The following is a 17,641-nucleotide window of genomic DNA, read 5'->3' as shown; positions in this document are numbered from 1 at the left end:
CATAGCGATATATATATATATAGTGAACACATAGCGATATATATATAGTGAACATATAGCGATATATATATATATATATATATATATATAGTGAACTGAACAGCAGTTCCTAATAAAGTTTTGCAGAACAGTTCTGTGTTTTATCAGAGATATAGACACATTAGAAGCATACTTATGACCAAATTAATGGAATTTTAAAAGTTCTGGACTACTAGTTACAGAACTGAGGCTAGAAAGGAGTTCTGCTGATGACCCATTCAGTGCTCTTAAATAAATCAGATTCGGCAGGAGCAGGGCCAATGGCCTTCCTTAGCCAGATTTCCGCTATCTCCAGGGACTCCATAATCTCCTTGAGCAATCTGTTCCAGTGACTATCAAAAACTTTCACTACCAAAGTATTTTTTCTTACATTCTCTTGAATTTTCCTCACATATTAATTTGCTAAACCAATTAACGTTTCCTTGGAGGGTTCCCAAAACAAACACTGCAGCTAGTGCTGGAAAACAAAATATACCTCCATTATACCTAAGCAGCATTCTTGTCCCATATTCAAAGGTATTGTGCCAGTTTAAAACTCAGATAACCACCTCTAAGCTACATGAAGTCCAGAAAGCAATGAAATGCAGAGTATACAAATAAAGTTGATACTGTTCCGTTTTGATCCAGAGTGGCATTTACAGAACTATGGGTTACAGGCTGAACCAAACAGTTGTTACATGTTTGAGATCTACTGAAAATAATAAGGCTATTGCATTTTTAAGATACAGGTAATAACACTGATAGATAACACTGACAGCTTGGCCAAACCTTTTTTCAACAAGCGTTTTAGCATGGCAACGCCTTTCACCCAATACAGAACAGCAACTCCTTCCTAAATGAGTTAATGAAATACCACAATAGTCCTCCGTTCCTGTAACCTGCCTCGAAATATAAACACTAAACAAACCTCAAGAATTACCACAAATAATCAAAGAAAACTCCAATTTAACTGTTTTCTCTCTCTCAACAACTCCCTCCCACAACACGCACGGCTCCCCTGCTACCTCCGGGCATCCACAGGCCTACAGCCGCCCACCCCACGGCGCACCGCTCGCTGCCCCACGGGAACCGTCCCCGTCGCCACGGTCACTGCCGCGCAGAGCCGCCCTCCCACCCTCATGCACTTCGCCCGGCGCAGCCTGACCTAGTCCAGCCGCTGAGCAGCCCGGCCACCCTCACCCACCCTAAAACAGCCCACTGACTCCTACCGCCTTTCCTCAGGCCCTCCGGAAACCAAATACGCGCACGGGCCAATCCTAAACGCGGCTGAAGCAGCGGTGCTCAGCACCTCCCTTAGAGGCGGCCGCCCCTTCCGGCGGCCATTTCGCCCTCACTTGTTATGGACGCTTCGCTGGCTGCCGCTTGCCCTCGCCTAACATGGCCGCCGTTACCATGGTGTTGCAAACGGCGCCTGAATGCGACGCCCTTGCCCTTATGGAAAATGGCCGCCGCCGAGTAGGCGGCTCTCTTGCCCTTAAGAAATATGGCGGCCGAGCGCTTGGTGGTGTGGAGGTGCCGCTTGCCCAAAACATCCCCTATCCCCCATGGCAGCCCTGTGCTCCTGCTGGCAGTATGCCCTTATAGCTCTCCTGAGGAAAAGCAATAAATAAGCCGAAATTGCGACCCCCCAGCTGGAGCTGGAGACTGAGGAGATGCTGCTTGCTGGCAGGGTGCTTAAAGTACCACCTTCATGACTACCCATCTCTGCAGAACATGAAAAGCATCAAACAGAAAACCCCTCCCAGGTGGCATCAGGCTGATAACAGTCCTATCTCAATGCTTACAGGAAGTTTGTGGCCTTCAGGAACTGAGTTCTTGTTTTACCATCTCCCCAGCAGCTGTCTTTGCTTCAAATACCAAAGATGTCAAAATTGTACACAGAACTACACCCAAGAGTGATGAGCTACCAGGGAGAAAATTTCAGGCTCCACAGATTTTGCTTTATTCTTATTTTTGTTCCGCTACACATATTTTTTCCTCTGGTGCTGGAACTACATGATCCTTGGGGTCCCTTCCAACCCGGGTGATTCTGTGATTCTGTGATTCTGTGGTGCTGATCCTATGGGGATTTCAAACATTCACAGCTTTACGTCATTACAGAAGAACTGTAATTGAAACACAGGTAATCACAAACTTATATTTCACTTTTTCTCTTACCTCTATACACCTTGGTGTTTTCTTTGTAGGAAAAGAGAAAAACATTTCCGTCATCAATCACCATGTTTCAGATACACATTCTTTCCTCTGGGCAGCTAAAAACACTTGCTCATCTCCTTCAGAAGAAATGCACTATTTTTTCCTTTGTGATGTTTACTGCCTAACTCCTTGTAAACAGTTAGGGGCAGGCAGTAGGCAGTACAGGACAGCAACTATGGATGAGAATGCAGCCTGTAGGCTTTGGCCATCCTTATCTAGATGCAATGTCCCTGTTCACTGCAGGGAAGTGGGACTAGATGACCCTTACAGGTACTGCCAACTCAAATGATTCTATGATTCTGTAATGCAAGCTTAAGTATGTGTGCAAGGGAGAGAAAAGAGGCATTTAATACATGAGAAAGTTCTGTAAAGAAACTACGAAAGTTGTACATTTTAAGAGGAACTGTACTGCAGTTTTAAGAGAATGTACTGCAGAAATGCATCAACTTCTACGGTCTGTTAGCAATGTCAGAAGTAGAACTGCTTCTTCATGAAACAAGCAGTTCAGCAACAGTCTTTCCTTTGCAATTTCTGAAAGAAAATTGAGCACGTACTTCATTCAAAACTACAGCTTCTTAAGAATTTTAATTACTAGGGCAGGTATTTTCTTGGAAAGCATGTGCACTTGCTTTTGTATGTGAAGAGAGAAGGCTAATATGAGGAAACACATCAGATATCCAGAGATTAAATGAAAAAAAATAAACCTATCCAAGGAATAGCCTACAGAGGACAATTCCAGGTGTTAACTGTACTCTGGGACTGTGACCACAAAACAGCTCTCAGAGTGACTTATTCCCCGTGTCTAAGCATGAGCTACAGTCCTGCAACCATAGTTGTGCTGAGGGTCCCCAACCCTGTTGGCAGTTAATCTCTATTACAAGTCAGAAGGACCTACGAATTCTCAATATTGGCTCTCCCTCAAGTTGCAAAAGCAGTAACATATGCCAAAATTTGTTATGAAAGTCTTACATATTGGCTTGAAATTCTTCTTTCTGCCAAGATACAGAGGCACAGTGTTATGAACTATTCAGTCATCATCTAGGTACATCTGGGCAGGCACTATACAGCTAGGTGGTGAAATGTGGAAGTGTGGCACACCCAGGTCTCTAACTGTAAGATCTTTCATCCAGCAGAACTGTGCTGCTTCTGGGACAAAAAGGCCATATGGAAGGCAGTATGATTGCTGATCTTGATAAAACCTGTTAGAGAAACTGTCTTAGACAATGGCTAACAGAAGGCTTTGCCCTAGAGCTTCTATGCCCTGGAATCTATTGAGGGAACAGGAGAAGACAGATTTATCCCTAAGACAGAACAGGAAAGCTTCAGCCAGACAGTCCCTGATGCCATCAGCCAGTGACAGATGGAGAAGGGGATTGCAAGTTGCAAACACAAGGAAACTGGCCAGAAAAAGGACTTCAGGACTTCACTAAGATGCAGCTAGCTTAAGGTAGTAAGGTGGAAAAAATCATCTTCAGGCAACCACTGTAAAACAGCAAAGCAAAGCAGTATGCGGGCACAGCTGATTAATTGACCTAAGAAAGCTAACCTGGGGCCTAAATTAAATGAGCAAAGCCCTTGCTATAAATTATTATTTGAGAGAAAAAAAATCTCTTTTATTGTCAGCACAGATTAGCATTTCATTTGCTAGGTTGCAAACAGGAAGCATTGAAGTTACTCACCCAGAGACAGTTACCACTGAAGAGCCTATATGAAACATAGCTCTTAGTGTGTCCTGTGGTTGCACCTGCTCACAGCCTGCTACACTGGGTCATGTTCTCTCAGGAAGTTATCCTACAATGTACAGCTCTAGAACTACAGTACTTATGATACATCTAGGAAGGGAGATACAAATTATATTTTACTTGATTAAGGAATAAAATTCCACTGTCATCTGACTTAAACTGATTTGGGCAGAAATGTAATACACTGTACAGAAATCCTTACTTATTTTTGCCTTGCAGGCATTTTACATCCCTAATTGTCTCGTTCCTGCAGAGAAACACTTGATGCTGTAAGCTAAGTAGAGAATACGAGTATGAATACAGGAGGTCATTAGGTGGCTGTATTTTATGAAATAATGAGTTTTATGAAACATGTCTTACATAATTCCTTCTCCTGTTTAGTAACCCATAAGAATGGCACTTTATGCATATTTCAGGCATTAGCAATGTATATGACAACTTCTACACAATAGCAGTAACTTCTACACAGTTCAGTAAGTAACAAATGTGATATCCTACAGTAACCCAAATTTTTGCTCACACCAGCAGTGCCTGAAGTACCAGACAACCCTAGAGCTACAGAAGGATAATTGCTAGAACTGGCCAATTAAAAGGGAAGACCACGCATAAGAGAAGTGCACATGCTTGCTCTCTTGACCCAAAACATCCTGGCAGGCAGTCCGAAGAAAGAAGAAATGGAAGGCATCAGTAAGTAAGGCAAAGCGGGCACTCAACAGGGATTAGTACCTGCTCATATAATTGTTTGAATTGGAAGGAACCCTTAAAGGCCACCTAGTCCAACTCCCCTGCAATGAACAGGGACACATTCAACTCCATCGGGGTGCTCAAGGCCTGGTCCAGTCTGGCCTTGAATGCCTCCAGGGGTGAGACATCAACCAGCTCTCTGCATACAGCTGGTTTCTGGGCTGCAAGGGCACATTTATGGTCACATTCTCCTTACCATCCACCAGTATTCCAAGTCCTTTTCACCAGGGCTGTGCTTAATCCTTTTGCTCCCCAGCTTGTACTGATAGTGGGGGTAGCCACAACCCAGATGCAAGACCTTGCCATTGGATTTACTGAATCTTATGAGATTCTCTAGGACCCACTGCTCAGCCTGTTTAGGTCTCTCTGAATATCTCTGAGCATCCTGTCCTTTGGATGTGTCAGCTACACTGCACAGCTTGATGTCCCCACAAAATTGGTGAGGATACACACACAATTGCCTCGTTATCTCACTGCCTAGTTGCAGCAGTGATAGAGAGAGATGAAAAAGCCCAGCAAATGGAGCAGGAGCTTGAGTGTTTTCTTTCTGTTTTTGTTTCTAATCAGCTTAACTCCGTAATTTGCAGTCTGTATATGGAGAAATCCTGTGCACATAAGATTTTGGAAACTGTTATGAGCCATTTCCCCAACTTAAACATCTGTTTACTACCCGTACTAACAAATGTGCTTATATGTTTAAGAGCTGATATTCAAAAATTTGTTGGATCTTGGGGAGTTCTACATGTTGTCCTGTAAAATTGGGAAAATAGGATGTGTCTGCAAATACTCATTCCTATCAGCAGAGAAATTTACAGAATAAGTTCTAGAAAAAACACTCAGCTTCATGCTGAGTTCTGGTTAATATAGCAGGTATAATTCTAGACCTCAAAGAGACACTCATGTCGCATTCATGGACTTTTCTATCACAGTTCAAGTAAGGCTTGTGCCTCTATCTGGGTTTCTAAGACTTGTCTAAACATTCAAGAAAAGTTATGTGTATTAATTAAAAATATGTACAAAGGTGAACCATTTAGTCTTTGTTACATCCTACAGAGATACTATCATTTAGAAGGAAAAAAGCTTAAATTTTATTTATTTTACTTCCATAAAACCATTCATCTAAACTGAATTAAAACTACTTCAATTTCAAATGATGCTCTTTCTCAGAGATTTAATGCAGTGTAAAAATAGCCATCACTTGATACAGTTTTCCTGACAGTCTTTGTATGGTTAAAACCACACTCCAGTGTTACTCAGATTATCTCACCCCAGCAGCAGAACTCTAGTTCCAGAAGTGCACACCTGGAAATTTGCCATTGAATAGAACAACAACAATTATCTGTGCTCCATACTTCTCACATAGGCATAGAATTTTTGTGTGCCCAGCAACCATGCAAAATCACTTTGACTCCCTTTTGCAAGAAGAAATTAAAGTCTTTCCAGCAGTCCAGGGGAATAGTTCTTGTTTAGAAATTGTCTGTTTGGAAACCTTGTGTCTTGTCAATTTACCCCATTCCAGTTTTTAGCATTGCAAAATGTTCAGTCTCAGACTGTTCTATGTTACAAAACACAGCAATTAACTGAAAGCCCATGTATTCCAACAGCAGTTGGAGAGCCACGTGATTCTATTTCTTAACTGACAACTTCGTGTCTTGTGGACTGCAGGACTCAAAATGCTGGAGCTTGGCAGCCAAGTTATTGGGCCATAGAGCATTACAATTAAGCTGGTAAGATACATCCATTTCTCTACAAGCGATCATGCTTGTAGTCCTGAAATCTTGCCATCATTTAACACCTTGTGGTGTTGCCTCCCATCAGTATTTTGCTGTAAACAGCCCCAATTGATGATTTGATCAGAGAAGCAAAGAAAGCACAGAAAAGCTGTGTGTGTGTGTGACATGCAGTAGTCTCTGAAAAGAACTGGGATTGCAGTTAGCAATAATTGTGTTCCTGTCATCTTCAGATATGTAGAGTGTAGGTAGAAGAAACAGTAAATAACAGTAAAAACAGTAAATAACAGTAAACAGTAAATTCATATGCAAGATGAATTAGTTATAGAAATAAGACTGAAATGCAATTATGTACAGCAGATCTCAGGCCTGGGAAGTGTATGAAGAATACTTAGTCCTTAACGGATAACTGAATGTACAGACTCCAGTGAAAAGAATCATACAATCATTTGAGTTGGAAGGGGCCCTCAGAAGCTATCTAGTCCAACTCCCCTGCAATGAGTAGAGACAGCTACAGCTCCATCAGGTGCTCAGAGCCCTGTCTAGCCTGGCCTTGAGTATCTTCAGGGATGCGGCATCCACCACCTTTCTGGACAACCTGTGCCAGAGCCTCATCACCCTTATTTTGAAAGCTTTACCTTTACATTCAAAAGATCAAAAGATTCCAGGCTTTTCAGAGAATGTTCGTGTGCCCTGGATAGCTAAGGCAGCTAATTTGTCTGCTTTGCAGCTACATTTAATCTCACCACTATTGTCTGAAGTCAAACACAAAAGCTCTTACATATAAGCTCACAGTTTCTGGTGTACAATAGGCTATGGTGGACTGTGAAAAGTTTCTGTTTCCTCAGAGATCAACACTAACTCTAAAAGAAAACCAGAGAAAGCCAGTGTACATTATTCAGTTTTCATCAGTATTCATCAAATTTCTATTAAAAACTGCCAAAAGAAATGTCTGCTGCTTCTTACAAAGCAGACTACGAGCAGGAACTACTACTTGATTTACCTTGTGGATTTTTTTTTTAAGGAGAAAGAGAAAAACAAAAACTTTTAAAAATTTAGCTGCTGAATTGAATAGCAGATAAGATACCTAGTCAGGAGGTACAGGAATAACCAGGTAATTATTGTCATCTGTTAGCTAAATGTAAATGTGTAATGTAGTCACTGCACCACAGAACTTCAACCCTTGTGCAGCCAACCAGGTTATACACGTACTGGCACAACATGTTATGTTAAACATACTGTTCATTCCTCTGGCTGGAATGCACTTTCTTTGGATTTTATCCCGAGGACATTAGGGTTACAAAATCTTTCTTCCTTTCTTTCTGTCTGTCTGCCTGCCTTTTCCTGGCCTTTCACAGCTACCTGTGTGACCCTAATACATTTTGAATGTTTGTTATGTTTCATTGCATCTGGTTGAAGGAGGTCAGTTTCACATGTAAGTGTGCTGCTGCTTTAGACTTCATGCTGTCTTGTGCAGAGCAGAGACCCACAACCCAGGAGTGGGGCCACAGGGAAGATGAGACAAGTACTACAGGTGTTTTTGAAAGAGATGCCCAGACACAAATGACACAGATTCATCAGAGAACAGGGCTCTCAGTTCAGCTGCCTCTACGACCAGGAATTTCTGCTCTGCTGTTTGCTGGGAGTGCTGAGCACATTGTGCAAGCATCTGGACACCACCCTGTTAGCTTATCCAGCTGCTAACAAGCATGTTTTATAAAAAGCAAGAGCTGTACCTGATCTCAAGCAAACTACAAAAAATAACTACTTCCACTTGCACAAAATGTTTGATGCTGTGAGTGGCCAGTTGCATGGCATAGAAAAGATTATTTTAACAGAAAATTCTCTTACCTCCGTGACTGCTCTGAACTTCCCCTGCTTGGACCCAGTTCTCACCACATGTTTTTTTTTTTTTTGTTTTTTTTTTTTTCTTTTCCTGGTTATAACTTCAAAGGATTGTCCTGCCATTATGAATAAAGATGAATAACTTCAGAAGGGCATCTCAGGTTGCATATAAATTACTGCATGCTCTGTCATGTTCCCAAACATTCATTTCTGCTCTCCAAGCCCTGCCTGCCCTGCAAGGCTGACATAATCGTTTGGTGGGGTGGGCTGAAAGTGATCCGGATAAGAAATAATCCATCATAAGAAAAGGTTTATTTTTCAGCCAGATCAGCCTCTCTCATGCCAGCACACAGCAGGGAACAGAGCACTGTGATGGCAACAAGCAGTCAGGGATGGCAGATGTGCTGCTGCCCTAGAATTACCTGTGACTTTTCTCCCTTCATCTTTAAAGTGTAACAGGAGTTGTTTCATAGGAGTAAGTGTTGAAGAGTGACTGTCAAGCACTCGATGAGAAGCAATCAGCTGTGTCAACTAGCAGCAGAGAGGACTATAAAGAAAGGCTTAATACAAAAATACAATTACCCAAACTTCCATCCCACAGAGAAGGCCTTGTGTCCCATTCTTATTAACTTACTGCTACCAAACTGTTCTGGCATCTGAAACCCCATCTGAATTAACACTGGGTGCACTACAATGTGTGTTTTGACTGATGTCACTCAACAGCTCTCCCACACACATACTGTCACAGGAGGGAGCAAAAATATTTTGTGTTTCTCACAAATTTTGCAATTCTAATCCAGGGGAAAGGACACTAACAGACCTCTTATGAACATATAATCTCTTATCTACCCCTCTTCCTCTGTTCTGAGCTAGGATCTATCATGTTTCAAGAGCATCAGTATTTGGAGGACTGAGGACATGTAAGAGGAAGGTGGAGTATGAATCACTGTCATTAAAAATTGGCACGAAAAGTGAGAGGTGGCAGAAAATAAAGGATTCTGGGAAACAAATCACTTGAAAAACAAGCAAACAAACAAACAAACTATGCTTTCTTCTGTGAGCATCACCGTACCTCTGGCTTTTTGCCCCTTCATCCACATTGTCTGCCAGTGACATGAAGTAAGAGCCCAAAGGCTAACTTTCTTCATAATGTTTACCAGAGGAAACAGTGTAAGTTGTAAAGTTAAAATTATAACAAAACATAAAGCCATAGAATCATTAAGGTTGGAAAAGACCCTTAGGATCAGCTATGCTAACCATTAGCTGACCCTCACCATGCTCACTAACTGTGCCCCTCAGTGCCACACCTCTACAGTTCTTGAACAGCTCCTGGGACTCTCCTTGCTGACTCCACCACCTCCCTGGGCAGACTGTTCCAGTGCCTGACTACTCTTCCAAGGAAGACATTTTTCCTAATATTCAAACTGACCCTCCACCGGTGCAACATGAGCCACTGCTACCCAGGAGCAGAGGTCAACCCCCTCCACACCACAACCTCCTTTCAAGGAGGTGTAGAGGACAATTAAATCTCCCCGGAGCCCCCTAGACCACACAACCCCAGTTTCCTCAGCCGCTCGCCATCACGCTTGTGTCCCAGACCCCTCACAGTTCCACTGCCCTCTGAGTGCACTCCAGAGTTTCCATGTGGCAAGGCGCCCAGAACTGAACGCAGCGCTCAACGCGTCAGCTCACCAGCGCCACACGTGCTGGAGCTTTCTGCCCATAGCATCCAGCTTTGGCAAAGTTCTGCCTGTGCCTAACAGGACATAGTGTTGTGCTGATAGTGCAATTTTATTTTAGTATTTTCATTTTGCATTTGTTCAAGCAGTAAGAGAGGCCACAGCCTGCCATCATTCAGTCCAAATAGATGCGCTTTTTTATTTTTTCCCTTTTTTTTTTTTTTTTTTCCCTGCAGATGTAGGCACAAAGTGATGGAGTCTGTGAGTCTGTGCAAAAGGCAACTTTCTCAATGGCACACCTCAGCTAGCCGCGGTGAGGAGTAATCGGCAGAGCGAAGGCTTAAGGCGGCACTGCGGGAAGGTGCGTGGGCAGCAGGGGAGCTCAGGGGGCACAGCGGAGCGGCGCGGGGCGAGGCACTCCTGCGCTGCGCTGGGGCGGCCGCTGCCCCCACGCACTGCGGCCCCCGCCGGGCTGCGCGGGGCGGACCCCGCGCAGGGCGGGCAGCGCGGCTTCGACAGCGGGGAGAGGAACGGCGCTGCGCAGCCCAGCATAGGTACCCGGGTAGCGCCCAGAGCCTGGCGAAGGACTGCACAGCTTCGGCACCGGGCGGGGTAACGCTTCGCTGCTCCTCGGGCACCGCTGGGGGATCTCCATCCGCTCTCCGCCTCCCTTCTCGTTTTCTACTCCCGCCCGCTCCTTGCACTCTTTCGGATCATTTAATCTCACCTTCACGGCCCGGAAGGGAGGGAGCGGAGAGGGAGGGGAAAGAAAAGAGAGATTCTGGGGGGCGAAGGGAGCAGCGAACGGAGCGGAGCGGGGCCGGACAGGAGGGACAGCGCTGCCCTGGGGAGCGCACGGCCGGGGGGACGGGGCGCGGCCGGGCCTTGAGATGGTGCTTCCCATGGTGAATGAGAATGGTAACGGGGGAAAACGGGAACCTGAAAAAAAAGAAGCAGCTTCCTTCCTTTCTTCCTGCGATCGGTGCCGCCCTCAGCCTGAGAGCGGCGGGGGCTCGGCGCAGGGAGGGGTCCTGTCCGGTCCGCCCCGAGGGGGGAGAGCCGCTACCCCGGGGCGCTCCCGAAGGGCAGGGGGAACCTCGGCAGTGCAGGGGCTGAAGTCACCAGCATGAGTCTGGGGAGGAAGCTGCAGCCCGGCTGGTGGTGCTGCTCAACGTAACGAGAGACAGGCTCTCTTCTTGCTTCTTGCATTCACTCTGCTGCTGAGAAAACCTCTGTGTATGCAGTGATGGGCTGCCATAAGGACACAGCAGGTTAAGCAGGCGTAGGCAAGGGCATAAAGACTGGGAAAGCTGCATGTGTGAAATCTGCTGCTTTCAGTAGTACTAACCATATCCCAGACTGTTTCTCAGCTACTGCATTTATCCCATTTTTTTTTTTCCCCTGGGGTTCCTCAGTGTCATCATCCAGAACCAGAACTCACTCTCACTGCTCTTTTCAGATGTGGGAGAGAAGGAGGAAGCCTCCAAATCCCTCATGGTACAGCTGCATCATTGACCCCAACAGGTAGTGCCCCAAGAGAAGTGCTGCTTATAGCCAAGCAGTTCTGCTGTGGTCAGAATCAGAGTGTTGCAGCTGCCACGTGGTACAGTTCTGTGGTTGTATTGTTACGTAGAAGTGTAACAGTACTCCAACATTCCTCACAGGAAACCTGCAGCCTTAACAGCCAAGGCCTTTGCTCGCAGAAGCCATGTCCTATTTCCCTATTGCTGTGTTCTACTCTTTGCATTCTTAGTGAGCAGCAGCAAGGCTGCACCACTCTCTAAGCTGAGCAGCCCACACCACACCCATTCCCTTTACCCTGCTACATCCCTTGCCCTGCAGATCCCGGGTTCTCAGGGTGCTGACCAAAGTATGCCACATTTAGCAGCTGCTTTTCCAGTATCTACCTCGGATTACTTACCTGTGTGAGTTGCCAGTACGATTAAACCATAACATGCCATCATGACGTCCAAACCACACAGATCTGGGAAAAATGGCCTCCCTCCTACCTTTTATGTTCGTAGGCTGAGGATCCATTACAGTGGAAGTTGTCTCTTGCTGTGTTTGTTTCAGTATCTTGCAGTCAGCTCTTATTTTAGCAGAGCATTGTGACACAAAGCTGTAAAATACAAATGATCTGCAGCACCTCCAGTGAGGCAGAGTACTTGACTTTGAGCTTCTGAGAGCAGACAGCAAAGGGCAATAGCTGATGCCATTGTTAGCAGCACCTTTGTCTAATACCACTTCTTTTTACCAAATAGGGATGCAAACTTGATAATAAAGCAGAAGTGAATGCAAATAAAAATCTGCTGCTCAGATTTTGGAGGGCTTCAAGCAGATTGCTGTGAATATGTGCACCCGTTTTTATACAAAGCATTATCAAATTCTGTTACATTTGTGTCTGTGTGTTTACCTCAGGCACAGAAAAGAAAAAGATTAAAAAAGTAGATTAAGAAAGGTACGGATTGCATAAACAATCAAAAAAGTCACATCAACCTTCACTGTCATCTTCTAGAAGACAGCTCTTCGCAAAGCTGCTTGCCTTGAATCTCTGTGTGGAGCTATTATTTCATAGAACTCTCTTCTCCAAGCTGCTTTTCACTCCCACTTGATCTTAACACTGACAGTACTGCTTGATAGCAGTGGAGGAAAACATCACTTTCCTGTGGCTTTGCACAGCAGGGAGCAGCCAGCTGAAAGCCAGCAGGGACTGTGAATGGTACCCTTTGACTCTGTGTGGAAAAGGAAGATGGAAGGAAAAGAGAAGATGAGGAAATAACTGCAGTTGAAATACATTCAGTTTACAGCCTGTTTTAATAGTGGCATCTTTTTCTTCATTAATTCAAGGAGAGTGGAGAAAGTGTCTTGCAGCATCCACATACTTTGCTTGGTAGTTCAGTACCTTCCAAACCATGGTCCCTGGATTTCCAAGGATTCATGAATGATTTGTTAACTGTAGTTTGAGGAGAAGAATAAGCTTACCTATCAGAATGCATTCAAGATGGAATTCTACAGTTTCTGGGTTTTCCTAACAGGGTTATAAACCACTGTTTTCTGAACAGGCTGTGCAGGAATGTGGTGGAGTCACCGTCCCTTGAGGTGTTTGAGAACCCTGGCGATATGACATCTGGGGATATAGGTTAGTGGGCATGGTTGTGATGGGCTGGTGGTTGGACTTGGTGATCTTAGAGGTCTTTTCCAACTTTAATGATTCTATGATTGTATGATTCTGTATATCTGTGTATTGTCATTCTTTTAGAAATGCTTAAATTCTAACTCCTTTGTCAGGAAAGGTTGAGGAATGGCAGGTGAAAACAGCCTGCTGCTCCCTAGATTTCTGCCTCTTACCACATGTAACTGCCCCAGGACACCATGTCCAAACCTTTACTTCCCCAGCCACCTCTCTTACAGTTCTAGCTATCACCAACCTGTTACACCATAGCAATATTATGCCTTTGGTACATAGATCATCAAACCTGGAAGAACTGAGAAATCCTGTGCATCAGTGACAACCATGGTCCTTGCCATAGCCCTGAGCTTTTTCAGTGAAACTGTAACAAAACAGCCTGGTTTATTTGACATCCATGGTGTCACAGGAAACAAGAGCAAACAGGTCCTTTAGCGACTACCATAGCAAATGGCTGCTTCATTATGAATTTGACTGTGTGCTCTACTGGCCATGAGTGAATCTGGCCAACTATTGGCACTATCTGGTTCCAGGTTTGCCTAGAAACAAAATAATGGCAGCTGTCATAAGCAGTGCTTGAAACAGAAGCTGTGGGAGATGTATTTGCACCTGTTAATAAAGTATAGTCTAAGAATAACCGCTGAGCTCCTTCCATTAACATTCTGAATGTCAGAATGATTTTTCTTTCCTAGGGAGCCTAACTCCTACTGTTATATGTAAATGTAATGGTCAGATGTGCAAGCACTTGCCTTCTACATGATGCTGCTGTTTTCATTGTAAGCCTGAGTACATTGTGGAAACATTATCTGGCATCTCACTTGCTCAAAATTGTCAGAAAACAGGAAAGGAATTGTTGTACAATGTAAATGAGAAAAGCTGGCCATCTGGTCCAGCTGTACCCATCATGGTGGAAACCTCACTCTACAGAACAGTGAGCTGGCAGCACGCATGTATGAAACAGAATGATATTTCTGTGTCTCTTAACAACTTTGTGATGCTTGAATCAGCTTCCCTCAGGCACCAGAAGGACTGGTGCACTACCACCACCACCACCACCTTCAGGACAAAGCTCTTGTCTCCTCCAGAGGAAGTCAGTCTGGACAGAGACCTGGTCCTGAGGCTGCAGCTTGGCTGTACAAAGCCAAGCTGGGGGGCAGTGGTGCTTTTCTGCTCCAGGTTTAAACTTGGGATGCTAATGCAGGAAGAACAAAAAGTCAAACTTACAGTTTGGTGTGAACACATCTGCTGACACCACGGAGGCTCTTTGCTGTCACAGCATGCCTTCCCAGGACTTTCTCCAAGAGCCCATCTCTGTTTCACACAATGAAAACCTTATGGCCTCTGTGCCTCATTATGAACGAGGCAGTGGAGGATGGAGATGCCTCTCTTGAGTCAGCAGTCCAGGAGCCTCCTAGAATCTGGCAGCGATGACACGTGAGAGGCTTTGCTCCAGGAATACTTGCCCTCAGAACACCTCTCTGCAGAGGAGTTGGGAGCAGACAGAAAATCAGCTTTAAAGCCCTAGCACAGGTGACAGTATTCTGCATCTCAGAAAAGAAGATATGTATTTTTCTGCTTTTCCTCAATGTATGCAGAGGTAAATTTATCCTAATCAGTGCAACTCAGTTAATTAATTAGAGGATAATGAAGACAGAGATGTGGATTTGGATATGGTCCAGGTGTTCCCAGAGGGAATCTGCACCAAGATCTAAGTAAAGAACAAAGACGAAGCTTTGTATTGTACTCACACGGCTTCCAAGCATGTCTAAGCAATTGCTCAGTTCTGCATAGAGCTGCTGTCGAAATGGTCTCCAGTGCTAGTTATGAGGTGACTGATAAGTAGTTATTATCCATGATTCATGCAATTGCCTTTTAAAATACTATAAAATTCAACTCTGATTCATTCTTTTCACCTTAAACTTCACAGTCAGAAATGGTGAATAAATACTCAGAAGAGAATAGAATCTCCAAGATGGGAGAAAAACAAATTGTTGCTACATTACCAACAGCTTCTGAAAACAGAATAGCTTCAGTAAGGCCAGAACAATCCTGATGTCTTGAAAACAGCCCAGTGAGAAGCTCTGCTCTCAAGTTCTGCTTGTGAGATCAATTTTTATCTCTGTAAAAGCAAGAGCTCTTGGTTCTCAGTGCTAACAGACATAAAGTGGAGAGGTGGCAAACGTCCCCCACCTTTCCTAAAATTCTCATAATGGTTTAGGCTGGAAAAGACCCCTAAGATCACCAATGACAACCATCAGTGCACCTCCACCATGCCCACTGAGCTGTGTCCCTCAGAGCCACATGCACGCATTTCTGTAACGCCTCCAGAGACAGTGACTATGGAACCTCCCTTGATACAGCCGTTGTTAGGCTCCGTGGTTCTTCTGGTACCCAGAAAAAGCAGCCTTTTCCTCTGGCAGTGAGATAGCATTCAGCACGGCAGCCAGGCTAAGCCAGAAACGCTGGCCAATTTGCAGTGTGCTCAATTTTGAGCTCCCAAAGGGCCAGGGACGGCACGGTGCTGTGAGCGCGGAGCCCCGCAGGGGGAGCCATGGCACACGCCCGCAGCCGGAACCCGGCTGGTACTGCCGGGGCTGCGGGAGCCGGGAGGCTGTGATTCCTGCAGTGAGGCTGTGCCCTAGCGTCGGCCTCTCCAGTGCTGTACCGCAGAAGTGGTTCCCACTGCTCACCGGTCAGCACTTTGGTGAAGGTTATTAATTCTTGAATGGATAACCCAGGACTTGTGGAGCTTGCTGTGGCCTCACGATGCTTGCAGCTCAGAACTCCATCATAGCTAGCTGCAGATAAAAGTTGGTTTCTTACTACCTGGGGATTAATCTACCTTCTAGCTCTTCCTCAGCTCCTTGTATTTTCCCATTGTTTTCCTCACTTTCACAGTGGGAGGGTGATTCAATCACAGCAACAACAGTCCTGCTCACTTCACAAAGAGGCTCATAAGTACACCATTGTGAGTTGGGAGTTGTAGAATGATTGCACATTTGTGTGTTCCCATTGTGTTTGTGACTGGTTCGCAGAAAATGAGAAGAGGGAAAGCCCTGAGTTTTGGATGAATGAGCGTGTTCAAAGGTGAGATCTTTACATCTGATGAATTTCAGGTCTTCATACTGTGAACCTCAGTGGCTTCGATCTGGTGGCTGAAATGCAGCCATCACCTTCAAAGCCTTTACAAGGTCACTGATGCAATAGTGTCTGTGAAACAAGGTTGTGCAATAAGGAAAAAAATAACAAAAGAAAGCTATGGGAACACAGTGCAAATTCTCATGCATCAGTGTGCCAATTTGTTATCTCTGTTTACGCAAAATCTTTGAAATCTTGTATTTTTGTGAGTCGTTAGAATAGCACAGCACTGGTTCACAGGTCTATCCCAGACTGTTTGAGCTGTCACAGCATAAAGGATCTGTTCTCTAAGAAAGATTTGGAGCAACTCTCATAAACTTTCCATTCATCTTAGTAAAAGACCCTTCATACAAGGCATCATCAGATGCCACAGGGAAATAGGAAGCAGTTCCCATAATAGTAAATGTAGCAAATATGTGATAGAGTGGTGAAGACAGTTCTGAAACAGTCCTGGATTTAGACCCTGCTCACTGTTTTCTCTGAGTCATTTTTTCCAAGTGGCTCTTCTGAGACACAATGAAACACTGTGGCACTGGTTGCTTCCTATCCACACAGCATTCCTCAGGACACTTCAAGCAACAGTGCAGAGAAGGAAAAAGGGCTGGGAACAGCATTCTCTGGTTAGAACTTAGCAAAGGCAAACTTAGCAAAGAGGTTAAAAATGGGAGAAATTCTCCACTGATTCAGTCAGATGGAGGACATTAATAGCTCAGTTCACAAGGACAGGGAATAGCAAGTAGAAAGGAAAGTCAAACAGTAGGTTATAAAGGGAAATTGCTGCCATGAAAGAATATACATAAACAGCCTACATGCCCTAGTTTGGTGAAAGCTACCTACAAGAATTGGTGTCCATAGCAGCCCAGAGAAGCAGAACAGGAAAGCTGGATATGGCAAAATCTCATTTCTGTGAAGGTGAGTGCTTGCTTAGAGCACGTGTATACGTGTATATAAATATATAGAAATGTCTGAGATTAAAATTAAAGGCACAACCTCTAACATTATAAATGTGAGTAAATGGCTCAATTGTATCTTGCTAATTCCACTGCTGCTGTGTATTTCACAGGGTCTAGAAAGAAAGAGATATCTGACAGGGAGACACATTACACCTAGTGTACACGTGCCTCTAGTGAAGTGAATTGGTGTTTTTGCTATCTCGCTTCACACTCTCTGGTGTAAAGTATAAACACATGCAGGCTTTTGGAAGTGTACAAGCAACAGAAGGGAAGCATGTGTCACTCCACAGAGGTAGAAGTTTGTCTTTCAAATATGTGCTAGGCAACAATACCAGAGATCTGGCTTTGGTTCTTGGTCACAACCCAAATATTATGTCACTGTGGCCAA

At 44.5% G+C, this 17,641-nt stretch overlaps 1 protein-coding gene across 4 annotated transcripts in view; it reads right to left on the bottom strand.

The window, feature by feature from the left end:
* Positions 1 to 1,348, bottom strand: part of RNF20 (ring finger protein 20) — an 18,972-nt gene extending 17,624 nt beyond the window's left edge. Inside the window, exon 1 of one of the 4 annotated variants that reach the window (XM_042866287.1) lies at positions 1,248 to 1,348. The gene's annotated coding sequence lies outside the window, so the exon portion shown is untranslated. The other 3 variants (XM_042866288.1, XM_042866289.1, XM_042866290.1) reach the window with 3 other exon arrangements.
* Positions 1,349 to 17,641: the final 16,293 nt, after the last annotated feature.

This window comes from Lagopus leucura, unplaced genomic scaffold (assembly GCF_019238085.1).
Source record: "Lagopus leucura isolate 7727_CA_CO unplaced genomic scaffold, USGS_WTPT01 Super-Scaffold_810, whole genome shotgun sequence".
NCBI lineage: Eukaryota > Metazoa > Chordata > Aves > Galliformes > Phasianidae > Lagopus > Lagopus leucura.
Note: the sequence above shows the minus strand (reverse complement) of the source record. Positions and strands in the feature narration are given on the sequence as shown.